Source organism: Myxocyprinus asiaticus, chromosome 14, assembly GCF_019703515.2.
Source record: "Myxocyprinus asiaticus isolate MX2 ecotype Aquarium Trade chromosome 14, UBuf_Myxa_2, whole genome shotgun sequence".
NCBI classification, from domain to species: domain Eukaryota; kingdom Metazoa; phylum Chordata; class Actinopteri; order Cypriniformes; family Catostomidae; genus Myxocyprinus; species Myxocyprinus asiaticus.
Genome location: NC_059357.1, coordinates 18,926,889 through 18,950,794, shown reverse-complemented (window position 1 = coordinate 18,950,794; position 23,906 = coordinate 18,926,889). Strand labels below are relative to the sequence as shown.

The 23,906-nt window shown below is 38.6% G+C and overlaps 1 protein-coding gene across 1 annotated transcript in view; it reads right to left on the bottom strand.

Annotated features, from left to right (window-relative positions):
* The window catches only part of LOC127451907 (somatostatin receptor type 5-like), a 36,707-nt gene extending 25,983 nt beyond the window's left edge, over window positions 1-10,724 (bottom strand). Inside the window, exon 1 of the mRNA XM_051716965.1 lies at window positions 10,514-10,724. The gene's annotated coding sequence lies outside the window, so the exon portion shown is untranslated. The remainder of the gene's footprint in view (window positions 1-10,513) is intronic.
* Window positions 10,725-23,906: the final 13,182 nt, after the last annotated feature.

Genomic DNA, 23,906 nt, shown 5'->3' with positions numbered 1-23,906 from the left:
TTTAGCTCAACTTTTAATTGATCTTTTCTGACTAATTTGATATTCCATTCTATGTTATACAAATTTTTCAGAGCACTGACATCACTACTAAGTGCACAGCAGTTCTCTGTGGCCTTCCTCTCATTCTTGGAGAAGAAACTACAGACTTTTTTCAAACATGATTGGCAAGTATCCTTCCCTGTATATTTCATTCCAAACTCTAATGCCCACACACATGTAATCACATGTAGGCATGCCTCATTCAACTATGTACACTTAACTCTCTTATCTTAGACCAGACGCACAAACTCTGCTTTTGTGAAGTTTTCTTTTTCATTTCTTTTTTTAAACTCCATTCTACATTTTGTTGTATGCAAGTTCTACCTTCATTGTAAAGTTAATTGTTTTGAATATATATTGCACACAATATTTTGATTCACAACCTTTATCTCTGTTAGTTGTACATAAAGAAGGTGATGGTCCTGGATCTTTAAATGACACATACATTTGTGAGGTTTGGATTTTTAATGTAAGTAGGACTATTATATTTCTGTTTTTTATTAGGACTGTGATTGTGATACACCCCAGATTTCCATCAGGATTCTGACCGTGATACCCGAAGACAGCCAACATTCTCCACAAGCACTGCATTTGGAGGCTTCACACACAGCAATTATTCTAGAAGGAACCATAGCGATGGATGATCTCGAAAACCTTCCACATGCCATGTGCCTACTTTTTGGGCTGATATATGCGCTAAATTTTGAGTACCCTCCGCAGCTAAAGAACACCTTTGATTTTATTCAAAGAGTGTTTCTTTCCCTTGGACACAAATCCCTGAAACCAAAACTACAGTCACTTAAAAACCTTCTGCTGATGTAAGTCTATGCTGTGAGAGATTGTGTTAAGCTTGTGTTTGCACAAAAAGTCAAGATTCTTGGGTGCTACGTTTTAATTGGTCACCTGTCAGCCTTTTGTTGAAAATGTTTTTGTAGTTTTAGAACACTGTTATATTGTGAGAAACATGTTAAAAGTTTTAAAAAATTGTTAAGTGTTCCATTAAGGTAATGTCGATATTTTACAAGGTCAGCTATTCACTTAGTTTCAGGTCAAAGATTGTGGTTGAACAAAAGTCAGGATTCTTGGGTGTCACAATGCACTATTATATTGTAAAACAAAGATTGTTTTTAGTTGCACTGCACATTTGAGTTGCTTTAGGATTAACAAGAATAACAATATGCTTTTTTGTGCTTCAAAAATTGTTAATGTTACATTGAAGAACAATGTTTGGCATTTAGGAATGCCTGAATGGCATTGTTTGGTATGTTGTAGTGCCTAAAGAAAATTGAAGAGAAATAAATAATGTTTTGTCTGAGTTCAGTTGTTGCTTTTTTTCTAAACGTAATTTTTTTAGTTCAGCTTACTTAAATTTTAAGGCAATTGGTTTCCTAATGTTTTCCTAGTAATGTGAACACTAATAAGAAGTTAACCTACTGTAAGTAATGATTTTGAGTCATCAGTACTTAATTATACTTGATGAACAAGTTTTCTATACAAATACACTACTTTACTTGGAAATTTTAAGGCAATTGGTTTCCTCACTTTTTCTAAGTAAAGTCAGCTTATTACATTTTACAGTGTGTGAGACACTGAAGAAACAGCGAGATGTGGTGCAGCAGGTATGGACGTTCGTCCAGCGTGTGTTTACATTGGAAAACAATGGAAAGCAGTGCAGACGTGGGCAAAAAACACGTTCGTTATGAACTAACTCATCCGTTCCCGCGTATCTGTGAGTGAGAGTGCGTGGGTGAAACAAATTTGGAAGGCCTGTATATTATTTCATAAACTAAAGTCCTACTTGAAAAACTGACCCAACCCGGTGGACCTGGTGAACCGCACTGAGAGCGCTGACAACAGCGTATTCACGTGTGTACACAGAACAACATGTCACCCCTCAAGCGGTTTTTGCAGAGTTATCCTACTAGGGTGGCTACCCAACATCCGGGGCACCACACAATTGCGTGGTTTGCGTGGTAGTTACTGGCTCTTATGATCTCAGATTATAAGTATATATTTTCTATCAGTGCTGCAATATATCAGTTCCTACTGTATAAACCCATGTACAAACATCTGCATTTAGTGTAAATGTCTTTTGCTTTGTCGACTGTGTGTTTGACTTCTGGAACGCGAGCTGACAGTATGTCTGTGCGTGCACAGCATTTCTGCGTTTGACAGATATGGTGCGTTTTTCTAATGGACAACAGAAAACAAGCTCTGAACTTAAATAAGCCTAATATGCTTTTTAACACAGGTATAAGGTGTAGTTTACCCTTAGTGTACAGAAATAATTATCTAAATTCTTTCGACACTAAAAATACTGTAACTACACTGAACTAAGGTCCAAATAGGATTTTAAAAAGCGACAGGACTTTTGAAATAGCGACAGTAGGCATTAATAAAGCATGATCTTGCTTCATTTTTTCAGCATTATATACAGTTTTATTGGGCCTGTGGGACATTGTTCACATTTTTCACCATAACAATTACTAGAAACTGGTTTCCAAACGTATCTTACAACTGACAGATTCATCCAAATCTGACAAGTGTCCTTAAAGTAATAGTTCATCATAAATGAATGTTCTGTCATAATTTCCCCACCCTCATGTTGTTCCAAACCCATGTGACTTTCTGTATTTTGTGGAAATCAAAAGATGTTAGACAGAATGTTAGGGACTGACGGTCTGTCACCATTTCCTTTTAAAATATGGAGGGAAAAAAACATGAAGTGAAAGTAAATGGAGACTAAGGCTAACATTCTGTCTGATATCTCCTTAACTGTGTTCCATGCAAGAAAGAAAATCATATGGTCTGAAACAACATGAGGGTGTATGATGACAATTTCCATTAATAATAATAATAATAAGAAGACAATAAGAATAATAAGAATTGTTTTTAGTAGTAGTATTATTATTGTGTAATACATGTTAAATGTGTATTATGTAATGGAATATTGGGGCGTAAATGTCCGTTATGTTATATGTGGAAGTAAATAGTTACTCTTACTCTAGTCAGTTTTAACATTACCACTTTTACTTCTACTTGAGTAATTATTTTTTTAAAGTAATTGTACTTTTACTTGAATAAAGATTTTGGCTACTCTACCCACCTCTGCAGTCATGCAAGACAAAGCAGCTGATGTCTCGTGAATGAGCTTGAAAAGAGCTGCCGCCTCGATCCGTTCAGCAACCCGCGCCACCTTTCTCCCATTGAAAATAAGGAACTGGCCGCTGCGGAGGGACCATGTAAAACTGCCTTCCTTCACTTAAAGTTTTTATAATGACTAGAAAGGAGAGAATTCACACTGAAACAAGATAATAAGCTGCTGCTTTCTCTAAACATGAAGACAGTGTAAAGACGCCGCAAAACTTGTCACATGTATTTTAGCATCAAAGGAAATGAACAGAAACCGATACAAAAACATAGACATAATGTGTATTAGACTATGAAAAAAACAGATTGACTATTCCACAGAGATCAGACATAGTTGGCAACTGTAAACTGCACTGATGTTGATGCAATTAATTAGTTTTTATTACCATAACCCCACGCTCTCCCTTGGTGCTCCACCTTCCCCCTGAGCGTGATCTCCGAAGCAGCCACGGCACGCCGCCTATAGAGGAACATGTGACTCGATGGGACTCACAAAATTTAGACATATGCATAAAGATTTCTGCCACAGACATTCCTTTTTACATGCAATCATCATTTCATTTAATTATCGAAGGTTCAAATACGTTTTCGGAATTTCAAATAATCCATTCAAAATCCTCTTGGCTCAAAAATCTAAGGGGGCACGTGTCTGAATGGGCATGATGAGGTCAGTATAGATTTCATTCTGACTTTAATGACTCTTTCACCTCTTGTGTTGACCTACATGCTCATATAGACTCATACTTCAGTCCTTTGCATATCAAGAGCAACACACTCTCAGTTGAGTTACCCTAACCCTTACCGCGCAATTTGATCATGTTTGAACAAGCTTGTAAATATAGTTGGTTAAGTAATGCAAACATTCCTTTCAAATCATGCGCTATAGTAAAAGTGTTTAGATGACATAAGATAGCATTGTGTGAGGAACAGTGTAAAAAGTGTTTATACACTGATAATATGTTTAAGTAATGATTTTTGTGAGAGGGAATAAAAGTCATTATTGTTGTAACGCCTCTAGTGTTTATTTTGTGCCGCAATACGTACAACGAGCCATATAAAAATCATTTTGCAAAAATGTAAGTATACTGTAGTAAACAGGTTGGACTAATGAGGCTTTTAAAGCCAATGATTTATCTTAACTACAGGAATATTGATATTTACAAAATATTATGGCAAAATATTATGCCCACAGTCCTTAAGCTTTCACTGAAAAAGATTTCAATTTGCTCAAATGTTGAAAAAATTAGAACCTTTTTTGACTAGGTAGTACCTGGATGTTCTGATTTGATTGGCTGTGGTGTGCTTAGCCTAAAAAGTTTGAGAACCACTGCTATAATATATTAATGTTATTATTTTTAAAGTCCTCCCCCAAAAGCTGTGGTAACCAGTCCTAAGAAAGGTTATGTCACTTCCCTAAGCTGGTTCAGAACAAGCACTCTAAAATGAGTTAGGTCTTTGGGGCCACACATTCACCCTTAATCCCTGTCAGACTGTTTCTTAATTTAGGGGCTCTTATTTTTCAGTGGTTTACAATCTCATCTCTGATCTCAGTTCCACCAACAACAACAAACACTTATCAACTCTGAAACACTGCAGGCTAAAATGCTGCAAAATTCTCATAGCAGAAGACAATCTCAAACAAATTCCCTCCATATCAGCAGATCAAATCCATCTTCTTACTTTGTCACCCAGAGCACCAATACTGATACGATTAGTTCCCACTTGATACCATCAGATTTCTCAGATCCATCTGAAACAATTCCAGACTACATTCAAGCTTCACCTGAAAGACATAAAATGACATTCAGTCACCTGGGCACTGATGTGCTCTTTAAGCATCAAGAGCTGATGTCCTTGCCGCTACTTCTACCTCTAGGAGAATAAGCAATTTTTTTTTTCTTTAAATAGCAGCCCAGCATTTACCTCAGCCTCTCTCGATTCAATAAGAATGGTGAACTTATCCCACTGTGAGAGAGGATAAGAGTTTGAGTTTGAATGTGAATAAGCTAGAGAGAGAGAGAGCGAAAGAAGGAGACACAGAATGAAAGAGAAAGCAAACGTCAGTGCCTGTGACAGCAGCCATTTCATCTACACATTACTACAGCATTGATCTGAATATACTTTAATTTACTCTTTACATTTTCTATACATATGATATTGTAAACAAATCCCACTATTCTAATAAATATTTGTGGCAGATGTTCAGTGTTGTACTAACTTTCTATACGATAGATGGTAGAGTGTGTTCTGTAGCAGGGCAGCCTAATAACGAAGACATCATTGTGGCAACTTTTTGGCAGCTTCATGAAAATGTTCTTGTCATTCTGTTCTCAGCTCAGTTCGCAGGATTCCGTCACACGCTTTTCAATCTTCAGATTTATTATGATTTAAACCACAATGTTTCATTATACTTCTAAATATATTAGTTTAGTTAGGTCTAGATTATACCCTCCTTTCGCGTCTCCTATATATACTTTCTAATCCCCAAACCCACCCCTAAACCTAACCACTAATAAACATGTTACAGACAGGTAAATGTAGTAACAATAATTTTAGTTACATTAAACTATAATATAGATATTTTTGAAACCTAACCCCAGCCCAGCCCACCCTACACTTAAACCCAACCAATAATATATAAACAATATAAAAGATGCAACAAGCAGATACAAGTACATTCACAATAATTTATTAAAACGTATGGTTATAATAGCTGAAAATCTTCCCCCTCCATGAATGCAGTCACATCTCATTCAAAAATACACTGGAGTGTTGCCAGCCTGATCTCATGAAATTTATATGACAATGGCAAACTTTTTGCAAACTAAAATTAAGTTATTCATTACAATGTTTGCAGTTTTCTAGTGAAATGTCCAGCAGGGGACGCCAAAAGCGAGTGAAATGATGTTGTAATCAGACAAGGTTTTTTTTAGTTTAATATTAGATGGATGTAGGGCTGCAACTAATGATAATTTTGATAATTGACTAATCTAACGGTTATTAGAACGATTATTCGACTATTCGGGCGATTATTGCAATGATTATTCATTAGCATTTAACTGACAATTCAGCTCGTGTCTTGAGTTAAAAGGTTGTATTAAACATGCATACTAACAATAAAGAGGACAAAATCATCTTTTAAAACTACCTCTAAATGACATTCGCTGAATCACCACAAAAAAATCTTATTGTTATCAAGTGTTTTGTCTTGTTTTCCATTTAAAAATACCTAAAAATCCTTAAAACAAAATAAATTTAATTGAGAAGCATCATATATAAGATATTTAGACTTGCTTTCAGGGAATATATCTTGAATATGAGTGTATTTTGTATATACGTACGTGTTTTTTTTATCTTCTTTATACTTCTGCCAGTGCAGTAAAAATAAAACACACTTATATTCAAGATATACAGTATTCTCTGAAAGCAAGTCTAAATATCTTTTATGTTGCCTCTCAGGTAAATGTATCTTGTTTTAAGGAGCCATCACGTTTTCAATTTCATCTAAGCTGCTACAGCAAGCGCACGCAAGGGATGAGCGTCTCCACACGTGAGAGTTTATCAGCCGAAGTCTGAAACTCTCTTGCGCTGTTTTTCATGTGACTCATAGAAGCGCGGCTGAACGCACAGATAAATGCCAGTTTCAGAGTTTGAGCATAATTAGATGACCTGCTTCCTTATTATTTGTACTTTAATACAGGATGCATTAAAGATAAAACGCCAGCGTGTTTCCTTTTTATATGCTCTGACATGAAAGTTTTGCTCCAGCGGAACACCAGCTCCGGCTCCACTTTATTTAATGATGACACTGCTTCTGTATTTACTTATTTTGGATTTTTTGATAATTCCCTTTGCGATCTACACTTAAGCTGTTTGGAAAGTTTGGAGTGTATCTGGACAGTGAACTGTGTTTACTTCATCTCCTCTATCAGGCACGAGTTGCAGTGCTGCTCTCGTGCATCATGATTTTAGAGTTTCATATGATCTGATGTTACATTAAATGACATCAAACGTCTATTTGATAATTTTTTATTTTCTACGTTATCGATAACATCGACTAATCATTTCAGCCCTAGACAGATGTTTTAATGAGTAAAACATACCTCCCTAACCTAAAACTTCAGCCTAAACCTAACCAATAGTGTCCTAATAGGGAGGCGAACAAAACAAACATCCTTACCCTAAACCAATGCCTTAAACTGATAGTGTTTTAAAAGCAAATTCGACATGAAAAGCACATTTACTGAAGCAGCCACGTCATTTCGTGTCGCTTCTATGGCACTTTCGCTTCACTTTCACTTGAGCGTCGTTGGCCAGGCTCGAGGCTCGAGCTGGTGAGCTACCGCAGAAGCTAACATGTACATGCGTGTGTACAAGAGTTAAAATGTATCCTTTTTTTTAAATGATCTGTTAGAGTAAAAGTGTTTCAATATCTTAACATAGCAGGGTGTGAGTAATAGTGTGAAAAATAAGTATTTATAAAGTCATAATCAGCCATAGTACCCATGATTTGTGTAAAGGTGATTAAAACGCACAGTTGTTATAGCGCCTCTAGTGTTCATTTTACCAGGAAACTGCAGCAAAATGTAGAAAGTGGCATGTAAAACTCAGTTTGCACAAATGTAGTTATAGTAACATTCATTCTATAAGACTATGTTGAATGTTGCATTCGGTCACAAGACACGTGAGAGCAAATGGTATTTGAATTCAGTGACTTCAAAGCTGTCTTGAGACAGCAATTTTGAAAGTTTAAATGAGTGTTCTGACTGTTACTGCAGATGAGAATGATGAAGACTTACATTTAGATATGTTGCTTGCACAAAGCCATCACACAGCTTCGGAAGATGCAGAATACAAAACATGAATAGAGGATTACTTTTATTATCATTCAGAAAACTCCCTTTGGGTGATGTTTTGGGGGTGCAAGCAAAAAGTCGCTATAATAACGTATCGTTATGAGAGTGTGTTGGCTGTAGATATACTGTATAACTGCATGTACGTAGGTGGAACAGTTAGGGCAGTGTTGGGATGAAAAGAGGCATGTTATGAGACAATGCGGCTCCACTGTTGCTCACACAGTCATACTCTCACTGAGGAAAGTGGAAAGGCTGCTGATAGAGGCGTTGACATGTTCTGTGGGCAAAAATAAAACCTAATAAACTAACATACACACACAATGCAGACACACTTTTATGAGATTCAGCAGACACACAGAAGATGCAAAGTCTTATAGCACAATAGGAATTATCATGATTGCATGTGACCACAACAAATGACAACAATAAAAGAATGTGAAAATCTCTAGGTTTTATTATGGAAACATGTATTGTGAGTAAAATGAACTTGTGTGAGGAGACCATTTGGGTTTGATTTAAAGAGACAGGCTGTCTGGACTGTCAGCTCAGAGGGAAAAGGACTAGTGAGGAGCTGTTAATTAGACAACGGAGAGAGAGACACATATTTATCATTCCTGCTCTCCTACTCTCAATCTGTCTGTTTTATTCCCTGTCTCATTTTTTCAATCAGTCTCTCTCTTAATATATGTAGAAAAAACATAATACCTATTTACCTGCTTGGAAGTCTGTTAAAATTATAACCACTGTCATCTTTATCAACTCTCTAACCAACTGCTTGGCACCAACAGGACAGTATTATGAAAATTACATCCATTTAAGATTAAATAGACATAATACCAAGGGTTGATATTATCAAGCAGAGAGAGACTATGAATTATATAGGTCAATATTTTATTAAATCCCTCCATAAGCAGAGCCAGTTCATCAGTTACACTGTGTAGCCTGTCAAAACTGACACATCTCGCCTGAGAATTGAACAGGCCTGATATCGTGGCTCACTGGCTAGCTTGCCAGCCTATTTGGCAGGCTTCTTCTCCATGGCTTGCATGGACTCTTCTGATAGTAATGAGTTCAATTTCCTCTCAGAGCAAGGTGCGATCCACTATGCTCCCTCCCGGAGGGTTTTCAGTCAGGGCTTCTGTTACTGTTCAGTAATAGTGTTGGAGTTGAATGCATGTCCTTTAGGGTCATAAGTCTACAGAAACTGTCATGGTCCCAAACATATGTACTTTTACAATAAAAAATTTAAAGTTTCAGAACATTAGTATATAATTATATTCTGTTAGGATGGATTTTTTTGTATTTAAAAAATTACAATTATATTGTAATTATATATTGTTTCAACATATGTGAATGGATTTATACTAGAACTTTGGATGAATATTACTGATAAGAGGCATAGTAAATATCCTTGTTAGCTCATGTTTATTTGGATGATATGTTTCTAGCCTACTGTCTTTTTTTAAAGGTATTGTACATGTTTTTCACTTTACATGAAAAACTAAAAAAAAAAAAAAAAAAGGGTTAAAAAACAGATAGTCTAAATAATCCTTAGGTCGTTTTAATACTACGGATAAAGATTATTTAAAAAAAAAAGAAAACACAAAAATCCTAAAAAATTGGTGTTCTGTCTGCAACTATACTAATCTACATACCCATGAGCTTTATGTCCTAAAAAAAATAAAAACAATAATTTAATTCGAAATTCGTTAACATTAGTTAATGCATTAGGTAGGCTATCATGAACTAACAATTAACAGTATATTTATTTACAGCATTTTTTAATCTTTGGTAATGTTAGTTGATAAAAACACTATTGTTTATTGTTAGTTCATGTTAGTAGGCCTACACATTGCATCAACTAATGTTAACATATACAACTTCTGATTTGAAAAATGTATTACTACATGTTGAAATTAACATTAACCAAGATTAATAAATGATGTAAAAGTATGTTCATTGTTAGTTCATGTTAACTAATGTTGTTAACTAATTAACGTTTAATCTACTTTAATATACAGTATAAAAATATCAAGCCTCCCCCTTGGTAGGTCTTCCCTTATATCCACTTGCGTTGGAAAAACAAAAGTAGCCTATATATAATAACAAGCATTAATAGATTGCTGACATTACCAAGATGTTACTAAGTAACATTAACGCCCTAATAACTAACATGAAGTAATTAGAGTGTAATAGCACCTGCGATTCACCTGTCGTGGTGCTCTCTTACATTGAGAAACAGCGGTTTACTGCACCACTTTACACACTGTTGCGATTGCGCCCTGAGGATTTAATCAAAATAAGTTGTCTTTCTAATAGTTTTCAGCAGAAAGAAACGGAGATATTAACATAATATAAACAAAGCTGCCGCTCGTGGAAAGACAGAATAAACCACGTTTAAAAAAAAAAAAAAAACAACTTATTGCTTCATTAAGAACACCAAAATTGCGCTTTGAAAAATGTCCTACCTTAGACTGATCTTTGGACAAAATGCAGACTCTTCATGGTGGTATTTGTAACTTAACTCGGATCTTACGCCGTCTTTCCCTGATGAACCATTGGTTGCGCGCTCTAGAGATGCGGCGGGAACAGCGCGTGGTCGGTGAGCGCAATAGAAACTCAAATCTCAGTGTGCTGTGTTGGCGAGCTGACTGGGAGTCCTTAACATTACATTACTGTGCTCCATCACTCCCCTGTAACCAGGTAACGGCTCTTCTGCAAGCACACGCGAAAGCAAGGTAGGCGTTGATATACAGTATATCACTCCGGGATCCGTTTAGCTTGTGTTCATGTGTGTTTAGCAGTTCTTTATCTACAAGCTGAAGTGCACAGTGTGTTTGCACTCCTAAAAATCATTACAAAATCACTGGACAGATTATAATGATTCCCGATGCGTCATAGTTTTCCCTCAGGTAAAGCAGAAACAACAGGCTATTATTATCCATCTGATATTTTGTTTGATAGGGTAAACCAATGCGAAGTAATTAAGTCAGTCTGGATATTGTCTAAACGATTCTTTGTCAATGACTCTGAGAAAACCTCCAGGAATCTGCGTTAGATTTGCATTGGTTTAAACACAAATATTGACAGACCATAAACATGCTTCAGTTACATGCTTTTTGCGAGAAGATGACATTTCTGACCTACAGTTCACTGTGCTGATCTACAGCTGTCATTGTTCACAGGACTGGCTTTATCTTGATTCTTACCACAGCAACTCTAGGTGTATTAAAGTAATATTCACCCAAAAATGAAAATTCTGTCATAATTTACTCACCCTCTTGTTTTTCCAAACCTGTATGACTTTCTTCTGTGGAACACAAAAGGAGATGTTAGGCTGAATATTTTGGACTGACAGCCCAGCCATTCACTTTCTTTTGTTATAGAAAAAAGAATAGGCAGCGGCTATTTGCACTAAGCGTAAATAGCAAAAAGCATCTTCTTTGCACTAAGTGCAAATAATGTTAGATGCTATTTGCAAACCTATTGAAATACTAACATGCAGTAGGGCATCACTGCATTGTGTTTATTGTGTTTATTTAGAGTTCCACAGACACCATACACCCCTAACCCTAAACCTAACCCTAACCTTCCCTTACAAAAATTAAGCATGGTTTTATTACAGTAGCCATAGTATCGCCATTGTATTTTGAAGGAAAATCATAGTAACCACAAAATCAAACATGGTTCGTGGTTACTACAATACAACAATATAGTAAAACCTGGTTTATACACAGAAACCCTAACATTCACTTAAAATCCCCATTAGTTGTGTAGTAAAATGTGATTAGAATTTGAAGTGCTTAATACAGTAGGCTACGAATCTGAAAATAGCAATATATGCTGAACACTTATGCTGAAAATAAATGTTCATAAATGTTTTTTACTGATACAAAAAGGTCACTACAGTATATGCATACAGTATATGCAACATTTATTTCACAATATGACAAAAATTGGCATTTTCATATAAGTAACATATTTTTCGAAACACTTGTGGAATTGAAATGTGTACATAAATGCTCAAATATGTAAACTCTAATTGTATTTGTATACAGGGTTGGGGAGTAAGGAATACATGTAACGGGATTATGTATTTAAAATACAAAATATAAGTAACTGTATTCCACTACAGTTACAATTTAAATAATTGGTAATTAGAATACAGTTACATTCACAAAGTATTTTTATTACTGAAGAGATTACTTTGCATTTAATTGTCATTTGTTTCATTTAATATTTAGTCCTTTTAGATGGAAAAATGTATACATATAAATGATGCGAACCAAAGTGCATTTGAACAGCGGTGAAACACTTTCTTATGATGTGTTACATTCATACGGACAGACAGTTGAGTAAGTTTGAAGTAAGTTTGGAGTATAAGAAATATAAATAAACCTTGTGTAAATTGTCAGCTTTATGCTAAGCTAAAATGCTATTTCTAGCCATTTTACATGCACATGTTACCAGGCATGATCATATTTGTTTATCAAGAAAATTCACGTTGGATCATAATTTCTTTTTTTCTATTAAGACCTTTGATATTAGGGCAAAAATCATATTCTTGATAATAATTTTTTTTATCGTTTTCCTGTAAAAATATCTAAATATCCTTAAAACAAGATTAATTTAATTTATCTTGTTTTAGAAACAACACTGTGTAAGGTATTTAGGTTTTTTAGAGAATGTATTTTTAACGTGTATTTTGTCTTACCGTACTGGCAAAGTTTTTATAGTCAAAACAAATGAAAAAATCTACCAGTGCTGTTGAAGTAATCCAAAGTATATAGAATATGTTACTGACCTTGAGTAATCTAATGGAATATGTTACAAATTACATTTTACAGCATGTATTCTGTAATCTGTAGTGGAATACATTTCAGAAGTAACCCTCCCAACCCTGTTTGTATATGACCATACTGTATATCAGATTTCAATATCAGACAATGTAATAATTGGAACTGCATTTTCAGTTATTGTGCACTAAAATATTTACATGTAATTGCATTTACAATGTATTTAACAAAATTACAGAGGTATATAATGATGATTTGTGAGTTTTCACAGCAAAACAACCCAAAAAAATGCAGCAAATTCCATCGCAATCAAGAGGGAGACAAACAAACTGTGACACATCGAGAGGGAGACACAAAGAACGGTGACACATCGGGAGACGCAACTAACTGTGACGCATCAAGAGGGAAACACAAAGAAATGTGATGCATCGAGAGGGAGATACAATTAACTGTGACGCATTGAGAGGGAGACACAAAGAACGGTAACGCATCAAGAGGGAGACGCAAAGAACAGTGACGCATCAAGAGGGAGACCCAACTAACTGTGACGTATCGAGAGGGAGATGCAAAGAATGGTGACGCATCGAGAGGGAGACGCAAAGAACAGTGACGCATCGAGAGGGAGACCCAACTAACTGTGACGCATCAAGAGGGAGATGCAAAGGATGGTGACGCATCGAGAGGGAGACGCAAAGTACGTGACGAATCGAGAGGAAGACGCAACTAACTAACACATCAAGAGGGAGATGCAAAGACCGGTGAAGCATCGAGAGGGAGACACAACTAACTGTGACGCATCGAGAGGGAGACACAAAGAACGGAGACAGATCGAGAGGGAGATGCAGAGAACGGTGATGGATCAAGAGGGAGACGCAAAGAACGGTGACAGATCGAGAGGGAGATGCAGAGAACGGTGATGGATCAAGAGGAAGACGCAAAGACCGGTGAAGCATCAAGAGGGAGACGCAACTAACTGTGATGCATTGAGAGGGAGATGCAAAGAACGGTGATGGATAGAAAGGGAGACATAAAGAAAGGTGACGCATCGAGAGGGAGATGCAAAGACCGGTGAAGCATCGAGAGGAAGACGCAACTAACTGACACATCGATAGAGAGACACAAAGACCGGTGAAGCATCGAGAGGGAGATGCAAAGAATAGTGACGGATCGAGAGGGAGACGCAGAGAATGGTGATGGATCAAGAGGGAGATGCAAAGACTGGTGAAGCATCGAGAGGGAGACGCAAAGACCGGTAATAGATCGAGAGGGAGACGTAAAGAAAGGTGATGCATCGAGAGGGAGACGCAAAGGATGGTGACACATCGAGAGGGAGATGCAAAGAATGGTGATATATCGGAAGACGCAACTAACTGTGATGCATTGAGAGGGAGACACAAAGAAATGTGACGCACTGAGAGGGAGACACAACTAACTGTGACGCATTGAGAGGGAGATGCAAAGAACGGTGACGCATCGAGAGGAAGACGCAAAGAACAGTGATGCATCGAGAGGGAGACCCAACTAACTGTGACGCATCAAGAGGGAGATGCAAAGAATGGTGACGCATCGAGAGGGAGACGCAAAGCACAGTGACGCATCGAGAGGGAGACCCAACTAACTGTGACGCATCAAGAGGGAGATGCAAAGAATGGTGACGCATCGAGAGGGAGACGCAAAGTACGTGACGCATCAAGAGGAAGACGCAACTAACTAACACATCGAGAGGGAGACGCAAAGACCGGTGAAGCATTGAGAGGGAGACACAACTAACTGTGACGCATCGAGAGGGAGACACAAAGAACGGAGACAGATCGAGAGGGAGACGCAGAGAACGGTGATGGATCAAGAGGGAGACGCAAAGAATGGTGACAGATCGAGAGGGAGATGCAGAGAACAGTGATGGATCAAAAGGGAGACACAAAGACCGGTGAAGCATCAAGAGGGAGACGCAACTAACTGTGACGCATTGAGAGGGAGATGCAAAGAACGGTGACGGACAGAGAGGGAGACACAAAGAAAGGTGACGCATCGAGAGGGAGATGCAAAGACCGGTGAAGCATCGAGAGGAAGACGCAACTAACTGACACATCGAAAAGGAGACACAAAGACCGGTGAAGCATCGAGAGGGAGACGCAAAGAATGGTGACGGATCGAGAGGGAGATGCAGAGAATGGTGATGGATCAAGAGGGAGACGCAAAGACTGGTGAAGCATCGAGAGGGAGACGCAAAGACCGGTAATGGATCGAGAAGGAGACGCAAAGAAAGGTGATGCATCGAGAGGGAGATGCAAAGAACGGTGACGGATCAGGAGGGAGACGCAAAGAAAGGTGACGCATCGTGAGGGAGACGCAAAGGATGGTGACACATCGAGAGGGAGATGCAAAGAAAGGTGACGCATCGTGAGGGAGATGCAGAGAAAGGTGACGGATCAAGAGGGAGATGCAAAGAATGGTGATGGATTGAGAGGGAGACACAAAGAACGGTGACGGATCGAGAGGGAGATGCAAAGAACGGTGACGGATCGAGAGGGAGATGCAAAGAAAGGTGATGCATCATGAGGGAGATGCAAAAAATGGTGACGCATCGAGAGGGAGACGCAAAGAACAGTGTCGCGTCTAGTGAGAGCTGCCTGTGGTGGTGACAGGTTGAGTGAGAGCTGCCTGTGTTAGTAGCAGGTCTCCGTGGTGGCTCTCCCTGCCACGGAAAGATTTTACCCCTACTGTATTGGAGTGCAAATAGCCTCATTGTGTGGCAGGTACAATTTACAACTGCAAATAATCACTCCGAAAAGGATAATGTCAAAATTCTTCAGAATTTCTTCTCTTTTGTTCCACGGAAAAAGAAAGTCATAGGGTCTGTAATGACATGATGTTAGTAAATAATGACAGAATTTATATTTTGTGGTGAACTATCCCTTTAAGGTTGATGACCTTGCTAAACACTTGAATACATACTTTAATAAAATGTAATAAATAAATCTGAGAGTGGCTAGAAGATGAAAGACACTATATGAAATCTAAAGAAGCCTTTGCTTCAAAACTACACTGGGTGCTTTTGCTCTTAAGAAATTGTTTTATTTTCTCAAGAAGTTCTCTGGTCTTTCTTTTTTCTTCTTGTCACAGAATTTTAGAACTTATTAGTTCTCAGTATTTTAAAGACTGACATGCAATTATGCTTACATAATGCAGCAATTTTCTCTCCAGGACACCAGATTGCTTGCTGGGCTTACCCGTTCGAATGTCGTGAGCCTCTCTCTCTATATAGCAGTCTCCCGTTCAAATCGCAGTGTGAGCCCTCCCTTTCGAAAACGCAGTACTACAACTCTCGTGCTCACTTCCCCCATTCGATTGCTTGCTGGGCTTACCCGTTTAAATGCCGTGAGCTCTCTCTCTCAGTAGAACAGTCTCCCGTTCGAATCGCAGTGTGAGTCCTCCCTTTCGAACGCAGCACGAGCCAACTCTCATCCTCATTTTTTCCTGTTCAAATGCTTGCTGGGCTTACTCGTTCGAATTCCGAGAGCTCTCTCTCTCCATAGAGCAGTCTCCCATTCGAATCGCAGTGTGAGCCCTCCCTTTTGAACACAGCATGAGCCAACTCTCATTCTCACCTTCCCCGTTCTAATGCATGCTGGGCTTACCCGTTCAAATGCTGCAAGCTAAACCTCTCTCTCTTTAGAACAGTCTCCCATTTGAATCGCAGTGATAGCTCTCGCTTTCGAACGCAGCATGAGCCAACTCTCGTTTTTACCTTCCCTGTTCGCATGCTGTGAGCCCATCCACTTCTACGATGAGTGGTGGTCTCTCATTCGATTCGCAGCGTAGCCCCCTTGACCGGCCATCGTACAAGAACGCACCTTCAAACAAACGTGTAAAGCGCTCCTTCTATACAGATTTTGGGGGGAAGAACAATTCAGAAGCATCCGCCAAGCCAATTGATCAAATTGAATTGTTGCTGGCTTGCTGTCCTAAATACTTCCTGCCATAGGCATGATACCGATCTTTCGTCTTAACGCCTTTTTTGGGGGTAATCAGGACTCGATTTGAGTTCATTAACAGAGCTTCGGGAGGAGCATGTTAATTTTAATCTGACAAATCACAGCAAGCATGCAGGAGTATATAAGCCACCGCTTACCTGCTTCCTGTGACAACTCTCCTGACAACCCACCTCTACCCCATCTCCACCTATTTTCTCCAGATTCATTATCTAAATAAGTAAAGTCCAGGGGGTAATCAGGACTCGAGTCGAGTCTCGAGCTCCGAGCCCTCCAGTATACGGACAGCAAGCCAAATACGTTTACTGCTTCAACACAAGATTACATTAACATACAAACTACTGAAACAATTTATGATTCCAATATTATCAAATTTAATTGCTGATTTGAAATATGTTCTTTGATCGTAATCTTGACCAACTGTTTTTGAGATTTCGTCTTCCCCCCTTCAAGTAGATAGGAGCTGCACTGGCATGACTGGAAATAGCCTCCCAAGAGTGTTCCAAAGATGGCTGACAGTGGACTGACTTGCTAGAACGACTTTGTGCTAGCCTATATCATGTTTTAAAATTTAACAAAACTGACTTCCCTACCCTAAACATAACTGAAAGTGTCATAAAATGTGATTTGCCTGCTCATCCACTGTCCTTGGTCTTGCAAGTGTAATGCTCTATCAGTTGAGCTACTGTGCAATTTCATCATGCTCAAACAAGCTTGTAAGTGAGGTTAGTTATGTAATGCAAACGTTAAAATGTATTGCCTTACAAGTCATGCACTATAGTAAAAGTGTTTAGATGTCATTGCATTGTGTGAGGAACAGGGTGAAAACTCAGATTTCTGATAATTTGCCGTTTGCTTGTGAATTGTGTGAAAGGGAATAAAAGTCAATGTTGTTGTAGCACCATTTATTTCACCAGGGAAGTGCCATGACACGTACAACAAGCCACGTAAAAATAATTTTGCAAAAATGTAGGTATAGTAACGATTCTACGAGAGCAGGTTGTCAAATTGTGTTCATACAGCAGTTTCCCTTTTTCTTTAGTTATTTTCATGATTAAACTGACACATTCAGTTGTAGTCAGTTTGATTTTCCTTTTTATTTAAATATCTAAAAAATGGCTGTATTCTCCTTCAAAGATTTAGACATGTTTTTTAGTTGCTCTAGGCTGATGCATTAGAAGATTGCTCCTTTTCCTTTGTAAATTAGCTAAACCTGGTCTGAATCTGATATTTCAGCTGTCAAGATTAAGTTACAGGACGCAGGAAATCAATAGCTCATTACTTGCATTTGACTCTGGATCACTGCCTTGTTTATTTGCTGCATCTATGGCATTTCAAAACTGCTGAAGCCTTGACAGCAAATCCCACAGGTGCTCTCTTAAAATCCATCAAAACCAGAGCCACCATAAACATCTCCTCAGACCTCAAACCATCCATCCAAATTTAACCACACCCTCTCTTTGTCATAAAAAATAGGTCCATTAGGGGCTGTACATGCTCTTTGTTTCTAGTCTCAGTGTTACTTCAGAGGTAGTTCGGCTGTCTTATGTAGCCTGACTGGCTGGGTTTGTGGGTCCACTCCCACAGTGTGCTAAAGGTCATTGCTAAGGTGCACTGGCTGGTTCTGTTCCTTCATCATTAAGCCAGCATGAGGCTCGTAAAGGTCAACAGGTAGAAACTGCTAAGCTCTCTGCTATACTTCAGAGCATCATCATTTGTATAAAATCACTCCTATATTCCCTTGGTGGGTCTGCTGGCCCACAAACATTGGAGAGTACCTAATTTCTAGTTTAATTAGGGCTGGCTGTTAGTTTGTGTATAAAAACTGTTTAAGTCGATTGATTGACAGTGCATGTGAACTAAGACACATAGCCCCTGTAAGTAAGCACATTGTTAACATACTTGGTGTTGTAATCCCACCATTATATCAGAGCTGTCCACCTCCAGGCTATGTAATGTTTTCTGATACTCGATGGGTCTGTTCTAAAACTTGTGAGCTGCCATGCTGTCTCCTATTAACCTAGGCAGCTGTCTTCTATGGCAGCATCCTAACTGAAATGGAGCCTCATAAGATAGCGATTTGGAACACTCTACAAAGGCGGCATCATTCAAAAAGCACTCCTCAAGTGTAGTGCACGGGAGACTCGACTCGGAGCTGATTTCAATACAGGTGATGGGAGATGAACGACGCAATACTCTAATGAGCATAAATATACAGTACATAGCACACATACATTTTGGGTAAAATAGTCAGTTTAGTATCATAATATACCATTTTTAATCAATATTTTTCAGTATTTCATTTTTTTCTAAGTATTTTTATAATCAAACATTTTCCCTCTTCGTTCTCCATGTTGGATTTATTTTTCCACCGGGCTCATCACAGTGCGTTCTGGGATAGCCTATCCGGGGAAGGATACATATGATGATACCTAAGATTTTGTCTAAAACTAGATAAATTATGAGGCAGCATAATTAACATATCTACATTTTGGAACAGCCTTCGCGTTGGGAGTGCGCTTAAGATGTCTTAAAGTGCTGCTTCCGCAGGAAGCTCACTAAGTTTTGGAACAGACCCTATAATTCCAGCAGAAATGCCTGTTGAATGCCTGCAGTTGGTGCCTCTTATTCAACATTATCAACATGTTGCTACTGAACGTTACAGTACCCTGACCATATTCTGCCGAGTTAATGACAAGCGCCATCTCCCATTAGACATTTTTGCATCAGTTAAAATGTTTTTACCCTTTCCTGTGGCGTGACTGAATCGCATTGCATTAGCATACTCAGAGACAGGGATTCTCATTAGAGGTCTGCAGGGGCCTTAAAATGAAACCTTACCCGCACCCGAGACCGTGTGGAGACTCTACCTGGCCCAAACGATATGGTCAGATTTTAAGCCCAAAATCACTCACTGTCTTTATAATTTCGTCTCCTAGGAAGTAATAATAATAATAAAAATAGTAATTCCTTACATTTATATAGCACTTTTCTAGGCACTCAAAGCGCTTTACATAGAGGAGAGGGAGTCTCCTCAACCACCACCAGTGTGCAGCATCCACCTGGATGATGTGACAGCAGCCATAGTGTTGGTAGCAGGTACGCTCACCACACACCAGCTATTGATGGAGGGGAGAGTAGAGTGATGTTGCCAATTCAGGGTTGGGGATTATTAGGAGGCCATGATAGATAAGGGCCAATGGGGGGATCTGGCCAGGACACCGGGGTACACCCTTACTCTTTATGAGAGTAATTTTTAATGACAACACAGAGTCAGGACCTTGGTTTAACATCTCATCTGAAGGACGGTGCCTTTTTACAGTATAGTGTCCCCATCACTATACCGGGGCATTAGGACCCACACAGACCACAGGATGAGCACCCCCTGCTGGCCCCTAATACCTCTTCCAGCAGCAACCTTAGTTTTCCCCAGGAGGTCTCCCATCAAGGTACTAACCAGGCTCAACCCTCAAGTACTCAACTACTCAGGCTCAAGAACCATTGCAATAGGCTGTATTTTATGTAATCATCGTAGGCAACATTCATAACAGTATTGAAACAGTAAACATACACATTTTTAACAAGGCACATCAGCCCCTCAGTACACTAGAGCAGAAGGGAAAAAATCATTACCTTACTGTCTATCAAGCGCTGAAACTTTGCTTGGTGCAGTCTGGAATAATATGAAACAATGTAACAGTACCCTCTATGCAGCCTGAACTTGTTTAGAAAGTTGATCTTTGCGACTCATGTGCTAAAAAAAATCTAGACACAGCACAACAAATGAAACAGGACACATGTGTCTCGACCTTTGATTAAAAATCAACTTTACACAGTGTCTAAAAATGTCCTGGTCCTGCATGAGACACGGCGCAAAAGTCAAAGACATTCGTCCAGCATGTTTACATAGGAAGACAATGGGAAAAAGAACAGAAGCGCACAAACATGTTCAGTGTGAATGGCTCCTAACTCATCTGTTTGTATGTGTCTGTGAGTGAAAGTTCGGTAAGACTGTTTATTTTTTCTTTAATTACAAACCCGAACCCAGCCCGAAGATCACTAAAATTTACCCAAACCTGGACCAAAACTCGTCGGGTTTTAGACCTCTACTTCTCATCCTGCGTTGAAATAAGGAAGTTTTCATGTTAACATAATCAGTGACGAATGCGATTCGGGGGCTGCAAGATTACATTTTTACTCCACTAGCAGTAAGGTTTAGGGTTGGGGTTTGGGGGTATAGAGTTAATAAAATATGCATTCCTCTTCACTGTATTATACTGTATAATTTATAACTAAAAACACTTCAGTTTACAACATGCTTTTGGTGGGCTTCTGTTGATATTTTATTGAAAACTGGAGCTCACATGTGCCCAGACATTTACAAATACTTCCCACTTCGTCCACTGGGAGCAGTGATCTGAATTTCAGTAAGCACAGAGTGTTAGGGTTAAAGAGCCCTATTATGCTAATTTACAGGTTCATGATTTTATTTTGGAAGTCTACTAGAACCCCCATGTAGGTTTACATGCTTTAATGTTCAAAAAACACATTATTTTTGTTTATATGTACATTTCTGCTAAACCTTTTTTCATCCTCTGGCTCAAACGCTCTGTTTTTTGTCTTGTCTCTTTAAAGTCACCCTTTCTGAAAAGCCCGGTCTGCTCTGATTGGTCAGCTGGCCCAGTCTGTTGTGATTGGTCAACCACTTAGAGCGCGTATCAGAAATGTAACGCCCCTTACCATAACCGAGTTTCAGGCTTCCTGAGCAGTAAACACTATTGCAACTATGGTAACAGTGGCGTCGGTTTTTGCCATACCAGTTTGAGCCCGATAAAGAAAGTTTGGAAGAACAAGCTGATCGACCCGAACCACCTTCGCAAACACGATTTGAACAGGACGTTTCACAGTGGTAAGTTTTAGTTTTGTAGCTTTCTTACAAGTACAATGTTGATTATTGTGAACCTAACAAATCTTCAAGTAAAAGACACATAGTGCATCTAAGTTAGTCATCTTTTGCTAGAATGGGTGTAGCCGAACTTTTCTCACCCGATCTATGAACAGAGCCTCACTCCCGGTTGGACATTACCGGGTGTATTAGAGTTAGTGAGCAAGTTAGCCATGGACTACCATGGATAGCGGCCGTAACATTAAAGCTTGTAATTATATAATTATATAAGACTCTTGAGATTGACCATTTTGTTTTAGGTAAAAGCTGGCCCACAGCTGAATTGTAAACCCTTACCAAAACAATAACAATACATAGCAAGTTAGCCGAGCACTACCGTGGATTGCAGATGTAAAATGACCATTTGTAAAAATAAATCCATCTCCACACTTGATCACTATTCATGATAGTAAGAATGACAAACAGTCTGCATAATTCTACACAATTGAAGGTAGAAATGGGCCCGCAGCTGATTAGCAAAACTATTTCAACACAATAACATTAGCTAGCAGGTCAGCAGAGCCCTACAGCTGTGCACTGGGTGTACACCGTAGCTACAACACAAAACTCTGCATTTTATCTCTCGGTAGCAGATAAATCCACAAATAATCAAGCATACTTACAGGCTATGATCCTGCAGCGCCAGATTGTCCCAACAAAGTGGGAACTGCACCATCTTTCAGGAGTAACCGTCTTGAAAATCCGGCATTGGTTGTGGTTGTACTGCTTAATAATTAAAATACATTTTAAACACTGATTCTTCAATTCATCTGCCTTTGGAAGTCCAAACAAAGAGGTTTTGCTTTTGCAGTGAAGAAAACAGTGTCTTCTCGGCATGGCGACAACACTAACCCAACTCATCCTTGCCTCGGCTATAACTACGTTTGTTTGAGGGCAGTCAAAGTAGCCCTTAGCGTTATGCAAATGTGTTACATAGTGATGTAGGTACTTTACGGAAGAAATGGCTGGACTACAAACAGCCCGTTTCTTGTAGTTCTTGAACAGTGTTGTCTGTGAGAGAGAATAACTCCCTTTTGCATGGACTTTGTGCTTTGTAACTTTGCAGAACTTTTACATGCACAAACAGCTGTATTACACACTAAAGGAAAGGTAAAATCCCCAAAAACATAATAGGGCCTCTTTAAGACCACACTGGGTTCATGACCTTATTGTGACATCCCTCCAGTGGACGTCAACAAGGATAATTTATCATTACCAGCTTCATGTTTTAATCTTCAAGGATTAATCTTATTTGGAAATTAGTATGTTTCAAAATTCAGTTAAGCTAATTAAGCCATTATCTCACATAAAACATAACTTTAATGTTATAAAGGTTTTATTGACAGGCAATTTCCTTTTTTCATCATACCCATACAAACACAAAGAAGAAGAAAGTGCTCATGAAACCGTGAAGGAGAAAAGAGAGGTTGAATAAAAAATAATAATAATCAGACTTCAAGTAGAATTCTTCCTCTTCACTTGATCAGTAGGATTGGTCAGCCAATATAACTCAAAGGGAACAATTCACAGTTTAAGAAACTGCATCATTCCACATGTGGATGTGCATTCCACATGCTAAAGCTGTTACAACTCGCACCAACAACGTTTTAGTTGTTGCATTGTATCAAATTAGAGTAACTGAGAATTTCATGTTATGAAATCTTGGTGATTATCTTGGTGATTATTGTTTTTTGGTAACACTTTACACTAAAAGTGTCCTTTCTACACACATTAGGAATATGATACTGTCATTAGAAAGAAGAGTATTGACAACTGTAATTACATGAGGCTGTTTCAAAACATAATTACACTATGACATTGACAGTGTACTGTAAAGTGTGACCCTTTGTAATTGTTTTGTATGGGAGGTATTTTAAGACTAGAAAAGGATTGAGAAAAAGCACTCATGCTCCAAACTTTTTCTCTCAAAGTTTATTTTATATCTTGTTCTGCTCATTTAAATGTGTCAAAGTCCGAAAACTTTGTGTTTTTGTAATCTGGAAGCATAAAGTTTGATCAGCGTCACATGGTCTTTAAATGGAAAGCTATTGTCATTAGATGTGACATGAATAGTAATTAAAATAAAGATCTATTTAATTACTCATTTGTTGTGCAACGTACTACTTCA